Genomic DNA, 27,857 nt, shown 5'->3' with positions numbered 1-27,857 from the left:
ACTTGGATATGTGACGTGTGCCTCATGCGCACTCCAAAATTGTGAGCACAGACTCTGTGGGTGTAGGTTTGGCAGCTGTACTGGAGGTTTTTTGTAATTGTGTTGAAGGTGTTGAGAAACTGCATTCAGAGACCGTCAGCTCTGTGACTGATCCCAGCTGCAAACACACGGCAGGGAGTGGACACACACTCCTGTTCATCCCTCATGAGATTAACACTTTCTATGTTTTAGTGTTGTGACTGACATTGCAACATAGTAAGTAAGACTTCACTGCACTTATGAGGACTGTGCATGGATAACGTTAACTTTGCTCCCCGAAAGACATCTGTGTACCTTAAATTCAAGCTGTTGTCACAATGGAGTCTTCTGGAGGAGGCAACGATAATAATGCCCTCACTTTGGAGGACAAGAACCAAATCCCAACGCTCTCAAGCACCCCATCTATCTTGAACTTCCATCAATTACGTCACCCACAGCGTCAGAGGACAGAGTACAGCAGACACCTAAAAAACACACCTTGAAAATGCTGGACTGTCTGCTCGCTTTGTCCCTGTGAAAAGAAGAAAGAAAAACAAAATGAAGCACAGTGGGGCAAAGGGATATTATGTGGTGGTGCTCTCAGATGCTCCTTTCGGTGTTTGGTGTCAGCAGTCATCATTACATAGTGCCCTAATGTGATCTTTAACTTCTTATCATGTATAGTGAGGGCTAATAAAAGAAGCCACTATTGTTGTAGATCAGTCCAAGATGGTGTTTATTTACAACAGCAATTTACAAAACGTCTGTATTTCTTAAATTTCCATCCCTCCCTGCATCCCTCCATTACTTATTGTTTCTATGCCTGTGTGACTTTGTGGGTCTTAGCATTAGAGACAGCAACAGACAAGTGTGTTTGCGTCTGTGTGTTCACTTCAGTATGCACGCATGAGTTTTATGTCTGCACACATCGTTGCACCACGCACTCACACACACTTCCATGGCCAGGAGGTGTTTGTTTCTCTTTTAAATGGGCGACGCGCCATATGTGTGGTCATTAGTCTAAAGACCGTCCTTCAGCCGCACCAGAGGACGACGTGTCAATGAGTAGATTAACTAGCCACTAGTGTTCCCCGGCTTTACTAAAGGACCTTGAATTATAGCAACTTTCACTTTGTTTCACTCCCATCTATTTTATGGAAAATATCACACAAATTACAAATGCCATGACGGATGTGTGGCTTAAGGGGAAAATACCCAAGCATTTGTTTTGGACATATGACTGAGGAGAGGGAAAATAAAGACGGTGTTGCCGTGTTAGGAAGAGAAGAAATAATTGGAAACGGCGTTCACAAAATACAGGATCAATTTGAACATTTGCCTTAACTCGTGTTTTGTGGTTCAACGATGAGCAAGTAGCTGCTCTTTGCTCCATTTAGGGTTTTTAACCCCTATTAGACTGAGGCCTGGCTGACACTGTGTCCTACTGTCGCTACAGTAAATTGCCAATTTGGAACCTTATATCTGCCCCAGTCCCCTCTGTGTCCATTAAAGGAGAGTCATTGTCTCTGTTACACACACAGACACACACACACACACACACACATACACACAAAAACATACAATATGGACATAAAAGCACACACAATCATACATGCATTAGGTTGTCAAAACACATCAAGACACAAATTGATGCAAAGACAGTACCTCTTGCACTCTCAGGCAGGTGTGTAAATGTTCAGTCATACCGGCGATGTAGAGATTTAGAGAGACATGGGAGACATGGCTACCTGGGTCAACACAACAGAAATGTGAAATCATTTCACTATGGAATAGATGGAATGTAAATGTATAAAAAAGTAGGATTTAGTGAAGTAAAGTAAGTGCTGTAAGATGGACCCTGTATTTAGTCTTTAGTTTTTATTATTCGAGACAATTGCAAATTTGGAAGTCTAAAGATCTGATTATGCAACATATGTGTTTAGTATTCCTCAATTTTCGATATTTATCTTGAACACGGACAACCCATAAAACACATGCAGCACAGCTACTAACTCTTACACAAAATTATTCAGTTGTCACGTTCACAAAATGGACAACACCTCTGTATGAGAACCTATAAGTATGGACCCACAATTATTGAAATACTCACACTATTCGCATCTGCACACGCACTCTGTCACAAACACACACCAGTACACACACGAAGGATGTGATATCCAGAAGACGCAGGGCCATACCTGGGTCCTGCTAGCCCTGGGCCTGTCACTGCGTATGGACCGTCCCATTTATCATGTAATCTGGTGGGGAGAATGGACGGGGCACTATCAGCAATCTGCTATTGATCCATGCCTGGGGCCCCTGCTATTGTTCATCTGTAGCCCTCGACTGGCACCCAGCATTAATGAAAGAAACTAAACAATGCATAGCAATCAGACACCCCCCCAAATCACCCCGTCTTCCCTCTCTCTGTCTCCGGAGAAAGAGGACAGGAGCTGGTGGGGGGTTCTCAAAGGGAACTGGGAAAAGAAGAAAGAAAGAAAAGTTTTTTCTTGGTTTAGGAGAAAACTTTTGTTATTATGTTTCTCTCAGAGAAGGTGTGAGCAGGGGGAGAAAAACACATTTATCATGTCAGAGGTGGCTCATATCATCCCTGACCCTGAGCGCCAGACGACGCAGTTGATATCGAAGCCGCCTATTGAATAATGCTCAACACCATCCTCTTCCTAGGAAATAGAGACATAAGGTAAATCAGTACGATTGAGGGCTCCCAAGACAAAGGCAGCTGGATTTTTGCTCACAGTTGCTGTAAATATTGGCACAACACTGACGATGTTGGAGTGTTTAATATCTCAATAAGACACTGGCCATTTGACACTCTCCTATATGCTTGGAATGCAGACTTGGCAGAGGTCAAGGGATGTTTCATTGAGCATGCATGGGGCTTTCTCTGCCAGACAGCCAGCTGGAGCTTGTCCATTTATTTAACATTATATTTCTCAAGTTAAGCAACTAATTGAGAAAATTGCACAATCGACACATATACAAAGTATTTTTTACCTGCATTGTTTCTGTCCTTGATATCATCAAATTCCATCCCCAGTCTAACATAGACCTGGAACAAAATAGGGCACCACATAATTATTTCAAAACTGACATGTGACACTGATTTGTGTCCTCTTTCATGAATATCTGGTTAAGTTAAAGCTACGGTACGTTTCTGGTGAAAGCAGAAGAGCTTGGTAATTTTGAGCAAAAGAGTGTTGATATGGAGAAAAAAAATTGAGAGTACGTAACCATGTCACAGCCTTACACTAAATGCTAAGACTAGCATGAAAATGTACGGGAATTCATTTTCTAGGTATTTGGTCTCAACAAAATACTGAACAAATTAAATGTTGGTACAATTATCCAACCAGCCAATCATGTGGCAGCAGTGCAGTGTGTAGCATCCTGTGGCCACAGGTCAGGAGCTTCAGTTAATGTTCACATCAAACATCATAAATGGGTAAAAACAAATGTGATCTCAGTGACTTTGAGTGTCAGACAGGCTGGTTTGAATATTTTCTAACACTCTGCTTTATAGTTCATAATCAAGGAACATCTATACCAACTTTCATGTTAAGATATTCTATTAAAAGTGATGGTAAAGACCTAGATGCAATACCAGGGTATCATTAAAGACAGTAGAATTGATCTCCTGGGCACCATGAATGTGTATAAAAAAAAGAAAGAAGCGGTGGATTGGTCAGCCGGACCCTAAGACTTCCATTATAAGAATGTAAAAGTTCATGCAGTAACCATGCAGATGACAAACCCTGGTCTCTAGTGTCACAGTCTGCACTTTGTATGCCAACCGTTCACACTTAATCACTTTGTGTTTTACACTTGTGGCCTGGAAAAAACCCATTGAGAATGTCCAGCCAGCATTGTCTCCACAATTTATTAAGATAATTCATTTAGTTTTAAATTAAATTTGTTTTTACAAGTATGAATTGTGTTTTGGATGTTTGTTCTCTGACTATTTTAACTTCTGACAATAGCTCATTGTGTCATGGTCATGACCTTGACTCAAGCTTATTCCTTGTGTTTCTAGTGTTTTTCCATTCCCCCATGTCTCCTGCTTTACCCTGTCTGTCACTGTGTGTGTGTGTGTGTGTGTGTGTGTGTGTGTGTGTGTGTGTGTGTGTGTGTGTGTGTGTGTGTGTGTACTCACCTCTGTAGTATATATACTCTGGTTCTTGATCCACTTTCACTCAGGCTCCTTAGAATTATATATTCTAAGCTTAACTCTCATGTAGATCTAGTCCCTGTCTTCTTGTGCCTCAGGATCACTGTATTCTGGCCAGTTACATGCTCGTCTCTTTGCCTGCTTGTTACACTGGAAAGCAGCTCTGCTTCACCGACTTGCGGTTTTCCTCACCTACCTGCCGGACATTCATTCACCCCACTCAGTGCTTTGCTTTGACCCTCTACTGTGCCCGGCCTCTTCAGCCACCAGCTACCCACTGCCCTGTGTATTCACCTGCCAGAATAATGTCATTCTCCTTTCATATTCATTACCTGTAAGCCATAAACTCATAGTAAGTGTTTTACATTTGAGTTCACTTGTTAATATACCGACTCCAAAATGCTCTTCAAATGTCTTAGGTTTATATTCACTTTCTTAAAACACTTGCAGACTTTGACATTCGGCAATCCTACAAGTGTATTGGATGCCATACTGTGCAATAGGATCTAATAAACAAGGGTACAACATCAAGTTTGATGTCAATCACAATACATTAGTGAACACTGCATCATAGTCTAAAATGCAAGAGTCAAAGTGAGTGTAGTATGTGTGATGTTGGGCAGGCCCAGATGAGCGACAACCAACGTCAAAGAAATGTGGCCCCAATCATGGCTCCAAAACAGTGACACACTATGAGAAAGGTTCAGAATTCTGATGGACCGTTTCACAGCGTGGCAACCTATGTTTTTTAGCCAACCAATAGGACAATAACAAAATGGCACCATGACCAACATACACTGTTTTCCACTGTAGTGGCAGAGATGGATGATGCACAGTGATGACCTGTTTTCTTGTACATTGACTGGCATTGTTGTTGCTTCCAAAATTGTTTGTTTTGAATTGTATTCTACTTTCTGTGTGTTTAAATCCCTATAGTCTCATATACACTACACACACACATGCGCAGACAGCATGTCAGACAGGACTGTCCTCTCAAATGACTAAAGAGATGTTGCACCTGCAAGGTATAAAAGAGAACCTGATCTGAACCAATCAGGGTCCAGTATGTACGAATCTGGGCCATTTTCCAGAGGTCTTGTCTCCAGGCAGAAGAGCTGCTGATTTATCCATGGAGGCTCCATTGTGATGTTGCAGGAGGAAGTATGCCAGCTGCTAAAGCACAGGACCCACAGGATTTGGGTGCTCATCTGTCGCTCCTGTCATGAAATAGCAAACATACAAGCTGCCCCAAAATATACTCACGAAAATAGAGGTACAGAATGAGCACTCTCATAGAGACCAGCACCTGTCCACATACGTACGTTCCATTTAGAAATGACTGCAGTCAGTGAAGATTCTTTTTTTGCCACATATTGTGATTGTGTCACTGTGGATGTGTCCTTATGTAGGAGCAGGAATGTGTGAGACAGCTACCAGAACGTTCAAAGTGAGGATCACTGTTTAAAGCTTCTGAAATCAGCTTCTCACTGTATAGAAATGCATCAGTCTCACTAAGTGATGTCATTTTACATAATAACACTAGCTGTGTCCCAATTCAGGGGCAGCCTCTGTTCTACGTGACCCACGAAGGAGGTGGTCTTCGTTGGCCGTGTGGAGCACCAATACTGAAACAAAATGTAACCGTCTGGTCTAGAGAGGATCTCCATGATAGGCGTCACAATCTTGTCCCCTTTCTGCTTTTGCATAACAACTGAGCCGAAGTTGTACATGGTGAAAGAGTATTAAATGCCCCTTTTAATGCCCCTTTTGATGGCGGGCCCATTACCTCTTTGAAAATCTGTTCATTAACGAAGCGCAATGAGTCCCATGATAGGTTGGGAATGGAGAAATCAACCTGTTGCAGCTTTTTTGGAGGAAGCAAGGATACATTTGTCGGCCACATTTGTAGGAGCCTAATCGAAAATTAGGAGTCTAATCTTGCCGCTGTGACGTAATCGGTCTTTGATTTCCACTGAAGGATGCGGACACTGAATTCAGGCACAGTTACTATTTTCTACTAGGTTACATGTGTGCTTTGTTTGTATTTACTCGTTGCTCTCGTCACCATTTATTTTATATGAAAATGTGATACTGTTGGAGGGTCAGCTGTCAATCAAATCTGCTCAGTCAGTTTATATGAGTTTGACTTAAATCAATGATGTTTTTTTTATTCAGATGATAGTTTTTACAGTCATGCATCAAGAAAAATAATTGAGAGATATTACAATAGTCTCATCAAGTGAAATCTATGTCCTTCTTAACATTAAACTATAAAATCAAAATTCACTTACTTTACTTGCTTTCTCCAGTGCTGTTGATTGCATGTATCATTCCTTGGTGAATGGAGATTGTCCAGTTGTCATGGACATATTATAATAATATAATAATTTCCTTAGTTATTCAGAACAACTTGAAACCAACTAAAAGACAGAGTTGCGGTCATTAGTCCTCGACTCTGCAGTTCCCTTCAGTGCTTTGTTATAGTCTTGTAGCATTTTTAATCTCATTTTTTTGCTTAGATACAATATTACTCTTTTGCTTCAGTGTGATTGCTTACACAAATTTAATTTTAAGCCACTGGCTGCTACCTTCCCAAAAACCATCAGACACAGAAAATTAGTAACAAGCATTGAAGCATAGTAAACAACAGATACCTCCCTCAGGAGTTGACAGTGAACAAAACAGAGCTAGAAGAGGAGTTAGTATCGAATGCATGGGCTTTTTATTCTACAACTTAGACTGTCTGTTGTCTACTTTTGTCTATGTGGGAACTCTCCCTCTCCCGCGCGCTCTCTCTCTCTCTCTCTCTCATAAAGCAGTGTGATTGCCCATAGCATCACCATCTGCCAGCTCGCACGAGGTGAAACACTAAGCACTCTAGTGGGATGAATGAGTGATAGGAGTATGGGTGCTGCGAGTTTGTGAGAGCATGTGTACCCCTATCCAAACACACACACACACACACAAACGCACACACACACACACACAGACCTATCATCATTGTTAACCCTGGTGTAAACAGCTCAGTCTTATCGATGCTGCTGTGACAGTCTCCTGGCAGACAGGCAGACAGAGAAGCAGACCGTAAGAGAGACAGATAGTAAGTAAAGCAGCCAGTCAGAGGGAGCCAGTCGCATGGTGATGCCTGATCCCACTGACATTTCAGGTTTTACCTTTGTATTTCACAACTGTAACAAACCTTTATCTAAGCTCTTCACCCAAACCTACTCAGTCTGTTTTGCATTGTTACGTACATTTTTCAAATTGTTACATATAAGTTCTAAAGATGATACAAAATAACTGTAAATTAGACAGTTGTCTAACCTCTTTGCCACCCACCTCTCCTCTCTGCTCACCCCTAACGGTCTAGGCAGTTGGCCTTGCTCGTTGTGGGAACTGTTGGGTCATTGTTATGTCTGTGAAAATTCACTCATGATCTACTCACCACTATGCCGATGGAGGGGTGGGAGAAGTGTTTGAGTCCACTAAACACTCTATGCTCTCACCCAAGGGGCATGTGATGATACTTGGCCCTTGGGTGAGAGCATAGAGGCGCGAGCTTGTGCGGTGTCTCCCTGCGAATGTGGACAAGGCTCCGGGCTGAGGATCACAGTGGACATTTAGGCTAAAAACATGGTGTACATGACACTGTTTTGAGTCAAATTTTAATGTCGGGGCTTATGGACACTTGTATATATATGAATCCTTTTGGCAATATTATCAGTTATGTGGATTACACCCATCATTATTTATCCATTCAGCCAGATTAAATTAAATCCAACCTTCAGGAATGTCTGAAAGACCTTATGGCCTCGATGGCCTGCATTATGTTTTCGGGGTTGTCCATCCTGTTCTTGTGAATCTCAAGAACACCTTCAGGGAAATGTTTTAAATTTGGCAAAAATTCACCTGATTAGAATTTGTTGGTCAAATGACAAAGTTACTGTTGTTCAGGATGACAGGTCATCCAGTAACCGGAAGGTTGGTGGTTCCACCCCCACACCTCAAGTCTGCATTCCAAAGTGTCCTTGGGCAAGATACTGAATCCCAAATTGCACCTGACAGTTGTGCCAAAAGTGTGTGGTTCTGCTAGAGCGCCTTAGAGGAAGAAACCTCTTAACTGGTTCAAATGTTTTACCCTAATTTGAGATCTTTTGATACATTTGTTACACTTTCTTTTGTCAGTAAAGCGCCAGCAGCCAATGTACACAGCATGTTTCTGGTGTGTGTGTGTGTGTGTTTGTGAAACCATTGTCCACTATTTTACCCAGAGCATCTCTGAAGCAATTCACAAATTAATATACACAAATGCCTATAGTATTAATTCATATTAATAAGTTATTGTTTTATAATTATAGTTGTTTCTCATTTTGTTTTCCCATGTACAAAGTGTTGTAAGAGAGAGAGAAGCAGAACATTCAGCCCATTAAATGTTGATTCTCTCCCCTTGTGCTCTCTGCCATCCCCTCTACTGTGTTTTAATGAAGGCAAATTTTGAATGTTAATCTTCTCATTCCGATATTTTACTTGTTTCCGTTGTTAGACATTGAAGTGAGTATGTTAATAATAATACATTTGATCAAGGCTCATGATTCATTGCCAAGCTGCTGAGCCTCAGATTAAATCATTCTTTTAGGATCACAGTATCATCTGACAAAATAATAAAAATAGGTTCATGGTAGCAGATGTGCCCACTGTTACATTCACTATATTGACATTTAAAATGAATTATGAAACATTTGACACACATTTTAGTACAGTGACATCCTCTGTTACTTTGTCTTAATGAGCTGCAAACATATTTATGCTTGTAAAACACCCAAAAGTGTTGGGTAAACAACTCTGATCTATAAAATGAATGTGCTGGGGATCAAACAGTTCACTTACATTTCCTGTGTATACTGAAACCATTATGTAGCCGTGACTGAGCTGGAGTGCAGCTGTACCACTGCACAGCTGGAATCTATGCACTGTACATTTGCTATAATCATCAGTGGCCATAGGTTCTGTTTTTGTAGACTTTCATATGGCACAGCCAAAAGTGTGCAGTGTAAAGAGGCCTTCCGCCAGGGACAGACAGTCAGTGGGTGAGATACAGTCAGACAGTCAGGCAATGTATAAGTCATAGAGTGGGTAAGTGAGGTAGACATAAACTGAGGAGGTAAGTCAAACAGATGTAGAGTCAGTGGGTAAGTCAGACAGACACTCAGGGGTAAGTCAGACAGACATGTATCCTCCCCCGAGGGCTCCAGCAGGAAGGGGCTGTGTGGGAGAGGCAACAGCCAGGAGATAAGGCTCTCATGTGGGGTTGCTGTCGTGTAATTCCCCCTCTAATACAGCCAGGCCGTGGTTCTCAGCTCAGCCCTGATCTGCACACAACCTCTCCTGAGACTCAGCTGTCACAACCCAACCCTGCCACAACTCTGAGCAGCCACACACACACACACACATACATGCAGACGCTTAAGCATCTTTCTCTCTCTCCAAGCGTTTGTGTGAATGTGTGTCGTGTGTGTGTGTGTCAGAGAACGGGACCAAGTTCTGAGCCATGTGTGTCATTTTACAAGAGTGGCTCAGGCAGGCTGAGGCTAAAGCCAGACAAGTTCCTCAAGGGAGAGAGGATCAAGGCACAGCGAGCACTACTCGTATCTGTGTGCTTACAGTATATACAGCTGTGTGTTGCTGTCTGCACGTCTGGCTTTGTGTGGGCACGCGCACACGTGTGTGTTTTCATATATAGACATGAAAACACTGTCCCTGTCTGCTGTGAAACAATAGTCTGTTGGTGCCAAATGACAGTACCTTGCTCACGGGCGCCTCAGCATTAGCTTCCTCTCAACCTCCTGACATGTTGTAGAAAGTCAAGCACTCACTTTAACCTTACTTAAAGCCACTTTGTTTCCTTTGAAATGTTGGCAGCTTTCAAATCATTCTGCTGGCGTCAGTGTGAGTCATTTGAAATTTTAGGTTAGATGGTTGATAGCAAGCAAATTAATAATAGAAGATAAAAGGGTGAGTCATATCTACGCCCCAAACTAAGATATTTTAGCTTGTAGAAGCTTTTGTAGCTTGATTGAACATGTGTCTTCATAAATCTGCTTTATGTAAGAATGTATATCCAATTAAATGTAACCTTGTATCATGTCATAGCAATGAAAGATAAACAGAGGCTTGTTTATTTATTTGTATTATATTATTTATTTTTATCTTGTTTAATCTGAATTGTACCTCAAAAATGTATCACAGAAAATACAGAATCATGCAAGTCAAAATTTCATTAAGTCTGAAGTTTTTATCTTATTATGTTTATTGCAAAACTAGTGATTTGGACCGTATACTTGAGTAGTTATGTTCCAGTTCAGCGTCCCACAGGAATGAGTGTAGGAATAACACAGGCTGCCATGTAAAGAAGCAAGTATTACAGTATAACAAAATATATAATTTAACATGATTCTTATTAGGGTGTTTACCTGCCTACACATACTGTAAGTTATGTTTCATTTGTGTGTGTGTGTGTGTGTGTGTGTTTGGTGTACATGTGACAGCAGCTTCATCTGTATCACTTGCATGTTCATGGTTATTAATATGTCTTACTTAATAATCATATGTGACCATGTTTAATGTTACGTAGTTCCCTCTGGTATGGAGATATTACAACTGGCCAGGTCATCGATCATCCTCTCTGTCCCCCCCTGCCTCCACATAACACACACACACAAACACACACATACACACAAACACACACACACACACTCACACACACACACACACACACACACACACACACACACACACACACAATTATATGCAGTGATCCTATTGGTCAGCACTCACTACTGCAGCACATTGTATCATGACAAACACATCATGGAACCATCTCCCCCTCACACTCACATAATCACACTGTTTGTCAAATGAAGATCTTCAGTGGAAAGAATTTACAACTATTTCAACTATTTCTTTGAACCCACTTGCAAAATAATGAATCTGGTCACCTCGAGATCTTGTGTATAAGAAGCAATATGTACTGGAATTACTGAGTTACGAATGTGTTCTTTTTTTATTCGGAACATGGAATCTTATTGTGAAAGTTTATTAGCAGTGTTTTATCCTCTTTTCCTTTTCTGTCATTACTGAAAAATCTAATTTAGTCTTCCTTTTAGACATAACACTTTATACGAGACCAGTTATGTAACACGAGTTATGATCGGCTGGACGAGGGCTTAAAAACACTTTTGCTTTCATTGCTGAAGCCAAATGGCTGAAATCTGTTTATATAATTTCAAGGAAGATCGTATTTATAGTACATCTGCTATCAACATTGCATCCGTCTCTGAATATCATGTCTGTACAAGGAAAAAATATATATTAAAAGATGGTGTTACTTCACCCAAATCAGACACTGTGTTCAGATCCCAGACCAATCCATCCAAAATTTAAAAAGGTCACCAACTCCGCCCGTTTCCTCCAGACTGCATTGTTTTTGGTAGAGTAAGTAAAAACAAGTGGAGCCTGTAAAGTAGCCTCAACTTGAGGGACTTCTATGGTGTAAGATGAGGGTCGTGGAACTTCAGCCAACTACAGCTGTAAGCTCCAATTACCTTCTTAAGGATAAGCAATGTTAAAATAGTGTGTCTTTGTAACGTAACCCTCACTATGCCTGTCAAAGTATCCCTTTGGGAATATCCCACATTGCTTGCCTTAAAGGTTCAGTGTGTACATTTTAGGTGAAAGGGATTTATTGGATACGGAAGCCGCCATGTTTTTTACAGTAGCCCAGACTGGACAAACTAAACACCTTTTGAGTTTTTATGACAACTGAGGCCGGCCACAGGTTCTCTTTCATGTTTGGAAGGTAAGGGTGAGGTGAAGAGTATTCAGCTGCAACAGTAAACTTCACCACTAGATGTCACTAAATTCTACACACTGAACCTTTAACATGAAATCATGTTTGTTGACAAGTCGACTAGCTCAGCAGACCTTTGCAGACACTATGTTTCGATGAGAAAATTAGCAATATCAAAATTCAAGAAGCCTAATTAACGTCATGATTAAGTAGAAAAACCCTTAATCAGATGGAAGTATCCTGTATTTACACATAGATTGCATGCATCCAATTGTGCCTGTATGCAATGCACAGGCATTTACTGCATCCACTGCTGTTGTATGTAACCCAGCTCTGTTTTAGTAAAACTTGTCATTATTCCATAGAATGGCAGACATCCCTGGAAAAAAATCATCTCAGAGAAGAAGAGAGAGACTTTTGGAAACAAATGAAGGTCTTTTTGGCAAACATGCGGTGCTCTCGGCACGGTGTAATCTGGATGTAGACCTAAAGTGGACCAAACAACACAAAACTAATTCGGGCCCCCACCTTTGATATGCGGTATAGCTAGGGGCTTCTTGTGGCCCAGATCTGGTAAACAGGCGCGGACCGCCCAAGGGCCATCATGTGGGCCAAATCTGAGCCAAAACTATTTTGCTATGTGTGTGTGGACTGGTAAGGGGTTAGGGTAAGGGTTAGAAGTTTCTCCTTCTTAATCTTCCAAACATGGTTAGGGTGATACCATCCATACAATCCCCCTTAACATTTACTTCTGTGTTACATGTTTGACTACTGAGAACGTCCTGTTGTCCCATTCGCTGCTATGAAGTGAGGGGATGAGTTGATAAAGAAACAATCATTTGTATTAGTTGTTTAGTCTTTGTGAGAGGACACACCTACAAACCTTCTGGTTAAAACTCTGTAATCTGTTCTCCCACCACACACCAACAAATAAGACAGGAGAGTATAAGTAAACCAGAGAGACACAAGTAGACACACAGACAGAGCTTCACAGATAACAGGATAGCAGCGGATGCCGTCACGGAGCCATTTCCTCTCCCATCAGCTTCCAGTGCTCTGAGAGTTGATTTAAATCCTACATCACCTTTCATTGTCTAGTCCATCACTAACACTTAAGACTGCATCCCTGTTTCCCCTGCCCTGCCCCACCTTCTGTCTGCCCTCACCACTACAATGTCCTCTTACCCAGCAATGATGAGTCTCTTTCCAATGCACCATGCTGATATACACAAGAAATGTGCAAATTACAAAACAGTAGACATAAGACAGTAGACACAGTGAATATGGACACAAAGGCATGCAGACTGAAGAACACCTGCAAAAATAAGTGTGTGTGTGTGTGTGTGTGTTGAAAGCATTGGACACCAACACAAGGAGCACCTTTTTAGGAACACCTACTGTATATACCATACAGTTATTCAATCAGCCAGTAATGTGGCAGCAGTGCAAGGCATAGGGCAAGGTCTGGAGCTTCAGTGAATGTTCAAATCAAACATCAAAATGGGAGAAAATGTGACCTCAGGGACATTGACCATGGTGTGATTGTTAGTGGCAGATAGACAGCCATTAGATGGAAACACCTTCACAATTAGTTAGGTCAGAGGAGAGTGGCTGGACCAGTTCAAATTGACAGAAAGGTACAGACTGTCTGTCTGAGTAATGTTGACCATGTTCATCCCTTTATGGGCACAATTTACATCTAATCTAATAGCTCCTTCCATAAGGATAATGCTCCATATCTACTCATACTGGTTATATGAACATCCCAGTGAATTTCTGTGACCTCCCCGGACACCACATGTGAGTCAAGTAGAACCTTTGGTAGAACAGGAGATTAGCAGCTTGAATGTCGGGCTGTCACATTTAATTTGAAATTCGAACATACATTCGAATAGACATTTTGTATTTCGTAATTCAAGATATAGTCTAGAACCACATCAGACCGTATAAGACTGTATAAAGTAGTTTTTTCTCCTGATCTAACGAGGGTGAACACTGTTGGCTTTATGTATCCCATGCCCTCTCGACCTATCCGTAAAGTGAGTCAGTAATGTCATGTTGTTTTGTTGTGAAAATGGAGGATGCTAGCAAGCAAAGCCATTTGAATGAGTTTTCGTTTTTTTCAAAGTTCAAGTTAAAAATGATTTTTCAATTTGTTTGAATGTATTCTTCCACTCTCTTGGAAAAGAGATCTTGATGTCAATGTGACTGCCGGATTAAATAAAGATTAAATAAAATTAATATTCATACATGCAGCAACTTCACTTTGACCAGAAATGGTTCCTCTATTCAGGTCCACAAAAACCATCGTACGAAGCTGAGTTGACAGTGCCATGGAACGACAGATAATACATCTCGCACCAACTGAAAAAGTACCTCGACTTCATGTCAACAGATTTAATGCTATGCTATTTCTCATTGAAGTAGGCTATTAGGGCTTCCCAGCATCATCAGTGCACTATATTAGCCATCTTACATTTCTTTACATCTTTTTTCACTTTGACAGACATTGACTCACATCAATACCAGCTAGCTTAACTTGACAGTAATGCCTCATATTGCATTTATTGAATCTTCAATTGATATATAACTGGAAATCTGTTTTGAATCAAAGGACAGATTCCAACCAAGAACTACGTCCAATTCAAGAGTTTAACAGTCGTAACTATAAAGCAAGTTATTTATAGCCATTTGGAAACTGTGTCTGAGCCCCATGCACAGAAGCACGTAACCATTTACATGTGGAGAGCAACTAATGTTTCCTTCCTCCAGACCAAATGTGTCAGTGTCAAGCTATTAACTGCACATGCCAGTGGATCTGTAACAGGCAGCCATCATTACGTAGTTTGGTCTAATGACTGTTCTGCATGGTCAGCTGTTTGAGACCATCCAGATTATCATTGCTGAAGTTAATGCCTCTTCTAAAATCTCACTAAATACAGCTAATAAATGCTTGACTCTGCTGCCAATCGGTTTTCTCGGCTTACAGTGCCATACATTTGTAGACGGCCTCCCTTCCTTCCAAACAGCCATTTGTTTCACATCATGACAGTGCTGTAAAAATAATACAGTCATACGTGAAGCTTGGATGGAAAGATTACCAACCATAATTGTATACTTTTCATAACTTTTTTGTCAAACACACACTCATCTTGTTATCATCTGCAATTATTAGTGTATGTGAAGTAACCTCAGCTGGGGTGTATCCACCTTTGGGTGCATCTGAGGAGACCTGCTGGAGGTCACATCCATCCAGCATTTGTATGAGCAGTCTTAAGTCCTCGTGATTTAAGAGACGCTGCTGCAATCACCACCTTCATTGTACATTAAGGCATCTCTTAGGCATGAGCAACATTCCCAGGCCTGTTGTATCAGTCACGTGTGTGGGCCTTTCTTAATATCTCACAGTGACGCTGCCCGGCCAAGAACGGTTTTAAATTTTATGATTTCATTTGGCATCAGAACATCTTTAGTTAGTGGAGAAAATCTTTCATTCATACAACTTCAAACGTCTCTATGTAAATCATGACCCACGGGAGCAGTCTCTGTGGCACTCAACCGTGGAACATTATCTGCTGTTTTATAGTCTCTCATCCATCTCTGGGCCTGTCACATCCCTTTGACTGCCACCCATCCAAGCCATGGATCACTTTGCTTTGGACAGACGAGTTTCTGTATTCATTCCTGTGATAACACGTCACTGATAGCTGTACTAATATTTTCTAATATTCTTTCACCACCACTTTACTCTGCTTGATCAAACATTAACATCATCATCTTCTGGCAATGTCTAACATCAGGACCTTAAGTTTCACAAGGTTAGATTCTCTTTTGTAGTCTTTGGTAAAGACTACAAAGACAGGTAGCCTAAAAACAGGTAGCCTAAAAACAGGTAGCCTAAACCGATAGATAGATGGCTCACAGCAAGAAGGTTCTTGGTTTGAATTCCAGTTCGGCTGTTGCCTTGCATTTTCAGACTGGAGATTAGGGTTAATTGGAAACTCTAAATTGAGACACACTGAAAGTGAGTGTGAATGCTTGTTTGTCTCTGTATGTTGGCCCTGTGATGGACTGGCGACCTGTCCAGGGTGTAGCCTGCCTCGAGCCCGATGTCAGCTGGGATTGGCTCCAGCGCCCCTGCTACCCTAATAATAAGCAGTGTATATAATGGATAAATCAAATCAAATTTCACTAATCTGCAACTGCTCATGAACAGATACATCAAGTCGATTTATGTTTAATTTTATAATCGGTTTGTGAGTGTGCAGTGCAAGAGAATCTGACTCGCAACGTTTACCCACAAGCAAACCTTTCAGAAGATAAGTAAGATATTTCGGATGAGAATAAAAAAATCTTGTTTCAGTCCTGCAGAGTTGCTCTGCCCTAGGGACTTTTTATTAAAAATTCTGAACACGTTAAGCACACAAACAACCAAAAAAGTGACATTATATTGTAGAACTATTTGAGAAGGACTCACTAATGACAAGGAATAATTCTGAAGTAGCACAGGAGCATTACCACGGGCCAAGAGAACAGGCATGTTTAGAACGGGCACTGCTGTCAAAGGCACGTATTAAAAGACAGATCTTGGGATTTCAGGAATCGATATCTGCTCATTGAAATGAAAATCATTTTTAATCAAAAGATATTTCTATACCAGCCCTAGTATCCCTCCTCAGCATTCTCCACTGCAGCCACATGAAGTGTTGCTTACTGCTCCCACCTTATTCCAAACAGCACAAGAGCCATGGGCTTTCTCACTGTCGGGTCATTATGTTCACATCCTTTTATCATTTGCATATAGACAGTCTCCACAAATATCTGTAGTCACACCCGCACACTCTCCTCAATTTGCTGCTGTATTGGAGTACACACTTGCACACAAACACAGATGTAGCCTCTTTCTCTTGCACACACACACACACACACACATACACACACACTGTACGAGGTAGAGATTGTTATTTGTTTGTGACCTCCAAAACTTATCCTGTTTCTCCTACTTCTGTCTTATAAAAATGAGTCAGATCTCATGCAGATACAAGAAAGGAAGTGTCCAAACACATGCATGCGCACACACACACACACACACACTTCTCAGTTCACACAGGTCCTGGCCAAGGTGAATGGGAATTACCCAGAGGACCTTGCCAGAAACCTTCAGGCTGACACAGATGCCCTATGTGGCTCCAGTAAGTGTGATTGTACACACACACACACACACACACACACACACACACATCAGACACATTGAAAGAATGTGTGTGATGAACATGTGTGTCCTTTGGACCTAATAGTGCATTTCAAAATCTGCTACACAAAGCACATTCTAAAACTATGGTGTGTCCATTTAAGCAAACATTGGACTGGGTGCAGACAGGTCAGAAGAGCTTTTTAAAATACATCACATCTCTCTCTCTCTCTCTCCCGCTCTCTCTCTCTCTGCCGGGGACATCTGAAGGTTGACCCGTGTCTTCCCTCGCTCCCTCCATCCTCCCCTCAGTCCAATGCCCCTCTGCAACTGCAGGGTAGGGTCACCATCCTTTTCTGTTTCATCAAAAGATATTAGGTGTTCGAAAATGATAAATGTGAAGTTGTGTTTAAGCTTTTATAATCAGAGGAAATGCTCACCCGCCCTTCTCCACACCACCTCTTACCCACCCAGACCTCCCACCACACTTGTTTCGGGCTTGATGACCTTCCAGCAGGTAAAAACAAATTAAACACAGAGCACTGTCTTTGAGTCTGATCAGCGATTGGAGGTTGTCTCAAAGACGAGCTGGGTTCAGGCTCCTACAGACACACACACACACACACACTGACACATTTGTATAGCCTCTACACTATTATTCTACACATTATTATTTTAACTGTAAATTTAGACAGATTGAATCAGACACAGAAATGCTGATGGAAATATCAGCACCATCAAAATATTATGAATTAATTAAGTAAGTGGGTATTCTACTAAACAAATTAAGTTTGGTTGGTGAACAATTGAAGTCGGGGTTAATGGGAGCCAACATTGACTGTTGGTGGGATATGGGATGTGGACACTTCCACTGCAATTCAAATTGTGGCACACTCTAATACCGAGGGTGCAAACCTGGCCAATAGGTTTATCATAAATATCATAGGAAATGACAATTAAGGGGCTTCTACCTGTGTTGCTGAAATATTTTGGATTATGCACTATCATTCCTGTGACAGCCAGGGAATGTCAGATTGTGCCCACGCACACACGCATACACACTGATACACACACTCGTTCTCTCTCTCCGAGGGTTGAGTTGTTTGAAGATAAATAGCATAAAGAGGAAGAAATTCACAACGCTTGTTTTCATGTTTGCAAGCACTTTTGACAACAAGAGTGTTATTTGTTCTGTCATGTTCCCTGTTGTTACTTCATTTGGGAAAATACACCCCCGTGATCAAAAAGACAAAGGCACGAACAAGCAGCTTTGTGATGTTTGCACATTCACAACACACGTGTTGGTGTACACTGTCACTAAACATACATAGACATTTATCATGATTTTTTTTTTGGGGGGGGGGGCAGCAGAAATGAACTGTGAATACAGACTGTGAGCATGTGAAAACCTGTCCGTTAAAGTTGATATGATTAACATCGTAACAGTTGCCTGTTGACAGACCTGCATTAGCATTCATTTGGATGTTGTGTTAATTATAATATGCCAACTCTAAATGCTCTGATATGTTCACCAGCTCATCACTAACTTGCAAGGCTGTTTACCCCTGATACTCCAAAAGTGTTTTGTGGACTCACCCCTCCATCGGCATAGTGGTGAGTAGATAATGAGTGAATTTCCATTTTTGGGTGAACTATCCCTTTAAGGTTGCTTGTTCCTACCAGATGTGCTCCTTAGGACCAGTGGCAGGCAAGCCGGAACTCTGTCATCCCAGTAACAATAATAACAATAAGAAACACGTAGGAGAATTCAAGTTGACTCCAGTTCCTGACTCTACCATCTGCAGCTTCAGCAGAAATTGAGATTCATCACACCGGGCGAGAGTGTCTGTCCAGTGTTGACGAGTCTGTGCCACTGCAGCCTCAGGTTTCTCCTTTGTCTGACAGGAGAGGAGCCTGATATGGTCTCTGCTGTTGTAAACCATTCACCTGGAGGTTGGTTGTGTTCATTCTGAGAGGATTTTCTGCTCACCATCGCTGTAAAGAGTGGTTTTCTGACAAACCATTGCCTTTCCGTCAGGTCCAACCATGTCTGACCATTCTCCTGTGCCCTCTCTCATCAACATGCTCACTGGATATCTTTTCTTTTTGGCATCATTCTGAGTTCAAACTGTTGTGTCAGTTATGTCAGAAATAATCAGATCAGCCTGTCTGGTGTCAACACCACTGCCAGAGTTTTATTCCCCATTCTGATGTTTGATGCAAACTTGCTCCTGGTTGATTATATGATTGCATGAATAAGTAGGTGTTCTGCTGCTCCAAATAAAGTGCTTGGTGAAGGTAAGTGTGTTGATTGAAGCCAGGTAATCATCTCATGGTTAACCTTCATCACATTCAACTTGTAGTGGGAATCACTGTTGTCACAATTGAGACATTGTTCTATGTGACTGGCTAATTTTGTGTATACTGTTGTCTTGTATGAATTTAACAAATATCTTTTGTTTATCAAATTGATAATATGACCCCAAAAAGTATGAGAAACAGAAGAATAAATATCATATATTTTCACAATCAAGCCGAAATGCCTTTGCCAAGCAATTACTTGAGCCCCAGTTTTCTCTCCCATCTTGTTTCCTGTATGTAACAGTATGGGTGGAGAAGGGGGGAGGAGTACTACCTGTATTATTAACTGAGGGGTTAAGGCGATTCCTTTTGCTTTCGCCTCAACCACTCTCCTTTACCCCAAGCAAAGACAAAGTGTGTAATAATTACAATGCTGAGACACAATGCGCTGTCAGTTGTGGCACAGGAAGAGCCAAGCTGTAGCTATCACACTGGCAGATAAATTCCATGTACAATTATTCATCCGGGGACTTTGGCATGTAGATTAATGAGTTTGATAACCCGGAGCTTTGCACCGCGCTCCTGCCTCCCGTCGTCACACTCCTCGCCACGCTTTCTCTTTTTTCCTGTCTGTAGCTCACTACTTCAGATAGAAAGGGAGCAGAATGGAGAAGTGGTAATCAGTTGGTGGATGTGTTCACAAGGACAGATCGATGAGGAAGATGAGGGCAGTCCTTAAAAGAGAGGAAATTTGGTTGGTCGTTGCTTCTGCAACAGTCATGTAGGGTTAGCACTGAAGTTATTATATTCGCACATATCATCGGTCTGATCTGCTCTGGGCTTTACAAAAGTTATTTTCTGAACAAGTTTGAGCTTTCTCGTCTACTTCTTGTGCAGTTCCTGATTTTTTCCAGAAATTAGAAACTAAAATCTTTCATTCACAAACGTTTCCACACCCCACTTGTTTCCTTGCAGCAATCACAGTTTCCAGCCTTTTTGTGTCAACAACCTTTGCACACATGGTTTTGGGCAGTTTATCCCATTCTTCTCAGATGATCGTCTTAAACTCTGCCAGATAAGATGGGAAACATACATGGCTGTGATCTTCAGGTTTCTCCACAGATTTGCTCTGGGGTTAAAGTGTGGTCTGTGGCTGGGCCACTCAAGAACAGCCAGAGACTCCAGACCCCTTGAAGCCACTTCAATGTTTTTCTTGGCTGTGCCCTCTAGGTTGTCATCGTGCTGAAAGCATCACCTCTGGAGCAAGTTTTCTTCCTCTGCAGTGACATCCACCCTTCCCTCAATTGTGACAGGTCGTCCACCAGACAAAGTGTTTGTTCTGCGAGTGTTAAAATCTTGTCTTGTCACACCAGAACATTTTATGTTGAACAAAATATTTAATCTTTAAATTCTATATTCACACATTTGTAAAGTAGCAGGGACATTTCCTAAGTTAAATGAATGTTAAATTTACAGTGTATAGATGTAGCTACAAAATCCTTAAGAGTATTGAACTTGACATTGGCATATTTGTATATTTTCTATTTTGTAAAGGACATGATGATAAGCATTTGTGATATTATACTGAATGATTAAGGATGCATGGATTCAACGTTTTATCTTCTAAAACAGATTTTACTGCCTCAAATCGAAATACCTGAACCCATGATGACTGATGTGGTGCCAGGTGACAAATGTAACAGCTGTGTACCACATAGAATACATGGAGTTGGATCATTTTAACAATTATTTTTCGCAGGTAAAGAAAGTGAAAAAACAAACAAACTCAGCACTGAATTTGAGAGAGAGAGAGAGAGAGAGAGAGAGAGAGAGAGAGAGAGAGAGAGAGCGCGAGAGAGAGAGAGAGAGAAAACAGAGGAGAGGACAACCTACACAAAAGCCTCACATTCAGTGCACGGGCCCACAACATTCATAGAATCACTTCGTTTGTTTTGTTGCTGGTTTATGATGAGCGGAATTACAGAGCTTTTATTTTTGAAAAATTGTTAATGAAGATTGTGTCAGTTGCTTAACAGACCTCTGAACGTTTTCTAACTTCACTCTGCACCATAGCTCTGACAGTATATTGTAGAACTGTTTGAGGAGGACTCACTAATGTCAAGGGATGATTCTGAAGTAGCTCTGGAGCTTTAACAGAGGACAAGAAAACAGCCCATTCCAAACAGGAAGGTTTAGAACTAATCACTGAGAGGGAGCAGAGGAATGAGAAGAATGGGGAGGCCTCTGAAATGTGACTTGAACCCAGAGTGGTGGTTCATCAGAGCCATCAGTGCTTCTGATCCAAACAACAACAAAAAAATCAATTATTATAAATAGATAAATATATATATATATATACAGTATATATATATATATATATATATATATATACATATATTCCAATGTTGCATGTTTTTAAAGGAGCAACACTTACGAAATATAGATGCTTTAACTTTGTGTCAGTGTGTTGTGTAAAGGGGGGATTCTTTTCTGTCTGACAACTGCATCTCTGCCAGTGACTCAAAAGCACATGAATCCATATGCATGTGCACGCAGACACACACGCGCACACACACACACACACACACACACACACACACACATCAAACACATCAAACACATCACACACATATACCTGTACACAGGCACCATTTAAAGCAAGAAAGTGCAGTCTCATTAGAGTGGCAGGCAGACATCCTGAATAAAATGGAGTGGCATTAATATTAATACCAGTAAAGTGCCTTTATAATCAGACAGTGGCCTGTCAGCTCGCCAAGTGGGGCTGCTTGCATGTCACAAACACACACGCACACACACACACACACACTGGTTTATCTGTCTCTGTGAGGACACCACATCAATTCAGTGCAGTCAACACAGTGATATTTTAACTCTTATCTTCTTTACTTTCTAAGTTTTGGTGTTGCTGTTTGAACAATTTTCAGTGAGATTATTTCAGTCTTTCTCGTTTATTTAGATCCAGACATTTCTAGTTTCAACTCTTCCACGATTACACTTCAGCTTGCAGCTTTTTCACTTAAGTGATGCTTTCAACCTCCTCAACTAATTCAACTCATGTTCAGCTGTCTTCAACTTTTATTTTTTGCAAATTCAACAAAGACTTCATACATTTTCAGCTTGATTCAGCAAAGCATTTAGCCACTCAGCATTCCCACTGCATTTTCAGCAAGAAATGCACTTTCTATTTATAATTGTAATATAAATTGTGCTCAAACAATAATAGATACAATTCACCACAACTCGATAAAAACTTAATGTCCTCTGGGGTTTTCTAGCCTGCTGTCCTGCAACTGTAGTTTATGAATCCTCTGCACTGGAATGGTACATCCAGTCCTACCAAGTGAAAAATCCATATATTTTACTGATATGTCAAATTGTAAAACATATTCGTACAAAGCGTTCAGGTCATGAAACAGTTCTTACTTGACATGTAAATTTACAATGTCGCCACAGTCTCACTGTGCACACAGATACATGGACAAAGCAAGCACACAGCAATTTTACTTAACCTGAGATCTGTGAGCAGATAGGTATGGAAGCATATTGCTGCCGCATTGGAAAAATCAAAAAACAATCAATATAATATTATTATTATTGTAGAAATTGTAGATAAGATATTGTCAAAACATAAAACTTTTCATGTTATAACGTAAAACATATCACGCTATAATAAGATAACCTATTGTCAAAACATAAAACTTTTCGCTTTAGGCTACAACATAAAATGTGTCATGTTATAATAATCTGTTCTTCTAGAGTGTCGGCGTCTCGCCTATTTTCTCAGCATACGAAAATTATCTTCTCCCACAGTTGCTTTGTATCCGTCTAACATGTCACAAACATATATGTTTGCAACACATCCTGTACCTGTTTCAAAGTAAAAGCACTCTAGCGTTTCTGTTGACTGAATCCTTTTATTTGTTTTAACATGGTTTCTCTTGTTATTGTAGGACCACGGAGTCGTGGCACTAAGGTGCGTTCAAGGGCTACTTTTATTAAAGGAAATACAGAAGTCATACCCGAAACTTCACGTAGTAGCTCCGCTGCAGACACGCACCAGACACACTCCCTGTGTGAACAGCAGACACAGCTGCAGCCAGTGGGGCCCAAGCATAACCATTGACAAGTCACATACTGCTTGTTGTTAAAAAATAAAACTAACAGTGAGAGGTGTATGTTATAATGTGAAAAGTTGTATGTTACATATGACATGTTGTTTGTTTTAACTTGTTTGAAATAATGTTATCATATTAAAATATTAAAAGTACAGTTTTATGCTTTAACAAGTTATCAAGATACATTTTTTTAAAGATTTGTTTGAAAAATAAGTTATCACATTATAAATAAATGTTTATGTTATAATAATAAGTTATTACTTTATAGTGTGATACAATTTACATAAAACATGATACTGATCTGTTATTTCTTTTTCTGGCATGGCAGCAATATGTTTCCGTAGATATGCCTGAATCCCTGCATGTCCACCATGCACACAGCTACCACAGTAGGGAGCAGGCCTGTCTCTGAGGTTGTAAATACAAAGCTGGCTGATGTTTCCAAAGACGCTCCAAAGGGAGACAGGGAGCTCCAGAGCTGGTTTGTGTCCATAAAACAGTGAAATACTATGAGAGGTGATGGCAGCAGCTATGAAACAGAATGCTCTGAGCATTTCCAGATGGACCTCACCATCACCAGGCTGGAACACCCACCGCTCTGAGGAAAGCTGGGCAACAGGAGGCTGTGTAGGTATTCACGCCCTCTGGAAGACATTTAGTCAGGGAGTTTTATCTGTGAAATAAGTGCTATTGCCACACAAACATTTCATGGCCAAAAGGTATTAGTACAAATGAATTTAAAGAAATGCTTCTTAGGTGGGGGATATACAAGACTGTAGTTCATATCTCCTACCAAGTGTCAACAGTGTGGCTTTCAACCATGCACATGGCTTTTCTCTAAACTTAACCAAGCAGTTCTTTAAACCATAACCACTGTCTTCAGGTATTTAAACTGTATTTATACAGCACTTTTCTAGTCGACCACTCAAAGTGATTTACACTGCAATCCACATTCACCCACATGGAAGCCTAGTGTAATGGCTAAGAGGACTACCTTCTCCTCCTCTATCCTGAGGACCCAGTGCCCTGTTGTAAACACCAGCCTGGCAGCAGGCTCCATGCAACATCTATTCATTGATCAGGCTCTGTTATAAGACCTTTTCAAGTCTTCCAAACACTGAAGCTTCATTCTGGTTGCCAGGTGAGATGAAGAAGAAAGCAGTTGTACCTCCAGGACAGCCTAAACAGCTGTAACCAGTTTTGGGAGACTGCTGCAGTGACCAGTAAACCATTGTCTTCTCACCTACTCCCAGGATATGTCCCACTCTGTCAACACCAACAGCCTGGTTGGTATTGACAGTGTTTGATCGAGCATTTGTGCCAACCTTCAGACCACCTTTCAACATTTACTGGTATGTCAAATTATAGATATCTGGGCTTTCCTCATACTTTTCCCCCTACCGTAGCAAACCATAGAGTTGCTCATAATATGATATAGCTACACGGGAAAAAGCCGCCTGTGCCAGCGGTTCAAACAGCTTGGAATCTCATCACTCCTCAGACACTGGTTCAAACAGCTTGAGACGACCGTGGGCTGGACCATCGGGAAACTCTAGAAGCATGAAGCGCTCTACTTCATACAACATTGATACCAAAAAGGGTGTGAGCTAGACAACAGTTCAGAAAAATAAACAAAGCGAACCACCTGAATGTACACAGACCAGAGAGAGGATGAGAATATGATGGAGAGAGGGGAAGCAAGAGAAAACAGGAGTTATAAGAAAGCAAGGGAGAGCAAATATGGGTGTGTTCGGGGTTAAATTGTCAGTACCAATGTGGTGCCATGTGAGCAAGGCACTCATATCAAGCTCTGACTCCCACTCTCTTTTTCACGCGGACAGATCAAACTCACGCACAGGTAGGTCAACCCTTCAAACACACACACACACACACACACACACACACACACACACACACGCATAAGAGCAGGTGCATGTCAGCTGTGATGTGTTTCTGCTAAATGTCTCCTCGGGAGGCTGTAAATATTTGATCAGCCTGTCTGTCATTGGCCAGAAGAGAGAAATCATAATGAATCATGAAGAAAAGATCATTCTCTATTCATGTGAACACTATTAGCCTCTTTCATAAGCAAACTCAAATATTTATCCACTGCGAAAACCATTCAATGTTATCAGAGGCAATGTAAGATGGTCCAGAAAAATAAAAAATAAAAAGCAGACATGTAAAGAGGATTTTTCTAATAACAGCACCCAGACTGGGTATGGTGGTAACATCCTGGTTGGCTGGTTTTTATTGCTTGTTATTAGATCCTGATCCAAAACAATTATTTGTCTTATAATTTTTTCCTGCATTTGCTGGTAACACAAAAGAATTAAAACAGTGCCCTTGGGCTGCACAGTCCTACTGTAGTGATTAAAAATAGGAAATTGTGATGCATAAGCTATTAGACAAAGCCGTAATCAGATTCATTAATTTCCTTCATTTCTAAAGGCTAACGGGTTTTCTTAAAGTGACACAGTCTTAAAAATAGAAATGCACCAACAACACCAAGCCTGTGAAGAAAAACATGGTTTGATTAGGATATTTTGTGCAGCAAGTAGGACACACTACTGTTTGCCTGCTGACTTCTCCGCCTCCGCTTTTACGTTGCTTTTTAATAATAATAACAATACAACTTAATGAGATGTCACAACTTCATCAGGTTTTATAGGTTTTAATTTTATAGCTTTATTGATTGTTATTTCATGAAGAGAGAGACAGCATTTTCCAGTGTTACATGTGGATGTGTTATTTACATGATTGCTTTTTGTATTTCCTTTTGATGTTACATGTAAACTCAGGATCAGGTATTAAAATCAACTTGTAATTCCATTTGATCATGACTTTTTATGTCTGGAAATGACCATGTCACATGTCAGCTGAAATACTCAAGGTGTGCCATTTTAAGCATCATACATTATTTCACATTTGGTAAAAGACCAATGTGTGTATGCAAACTTTCAGCTGAATTTGTGACAATAACATTTGCGATAGGACATTGTGATTTGATATTTGAAACGTACAAAAAACACAAGCCTCTGAATGCATCGCATACAAAACATGTGAAAACCAAAAGAGCGATGGAAGAGGGAGGGAGACGGAGGTTTCTGAGTTGGAAACTCAGATAAACTGTATATGCTAATGGTACACATTCATCTGCCATCGAGGGTTGGGAGGATGACCAGGACAAGTGATAACATATACCATCCCTACTGTTTCAGAATGTAACAACTACTGTCAGCGACAGGAAATGCTAACACCGCTATTTTGCAGGACTTATAATCATAATCATTTCATAGTAGCGCTCTGAATTCTGCAGCACCACATACTACAGTTAACCCAAGGAAGATAACGAAATGGCTAAGACCGGCATGAGCATCTGAGAGTTGTTATAATGGGGAAAAGACCATCCCAAGGTTGATCAGGATGTAAAGGGATGAAGAGGTTGCGCTTTTTCTGCAAGTTGGTACCATTAATTTGACCTTTACTTTTCAGTGCTAGTCACAGAATCAATTCAATCTATGGCTGTAACAGGTGTGCACATGCACTCACATGAAGTTCACTCTCACATGCAACAAATTCCGAGTGACAGGTACATGCCTTGATAGCCTCTGACTGTCTGCGTGGATGGTAAAAATGTTATGAACCATAGCATGAGCATGCAGTGCTCAGTTAGAGATTTCTTGTTATTATGAGAAGTGTAAAAAAATGTTTGGCTTCATAAAGAAACTGTAGCAGGACAAATTAGATATGGCGAGCTGTCACAGTTTAGATAATCAATGGGAAAAAGTGCTGTTTAACCCTCGTGTTGTTCCTGGGTCGGATTGACCCAGAGTGTGTGTGTGTGTGTGTGCGTGCATGTGTGTGATTATCTGCAAGCCCTGGCTGGTCAGGGTTAGGGTTAGGTGACCCACCGATTGTCATTATCCAATTCTCCTGGGGGTCATTTAGACCCACAACTGATTCCAATTGTAATCTCGGGAGAAACACACCGGCTTCTCTGTGGGTCTAATTGACCCCACAGAGATGCCGATGTGTTTCTCCGTGTTCTCCCTGACCAGGTCACGATGTCACGTCAAGCGTGTTTCACCAGAGAACCGGTTCTCCAACAGCTGTTCTCCCAGCAACAATCCTCTGAAGAGGATGCGGAAGAGCAAGACCGAGAAGCGGACCGAG

The sequence above is a fragment of the Hippoglossus hippoglossus genome, chromosome 3, assembly GCF_009819705.1.
Source record: "Hippoglossus hippoglossus isolate fHipHip1 chromosome 3, fHipHip1.pri, whole genome shotgun sequence".
Taxonomy (NCBI): domain Eukaryota; kingdom Metazoa; phylum Chordata; class Actinopteri; order Pleuronectiformes; family Pleuronectidae; genus Hippoglossus; species Hippoglossus hippoglossus.
The sequence above is the reverse complement of the archived record's forward strand: the minus strand, read 5'-3'. Positions refer to the sequence as shown.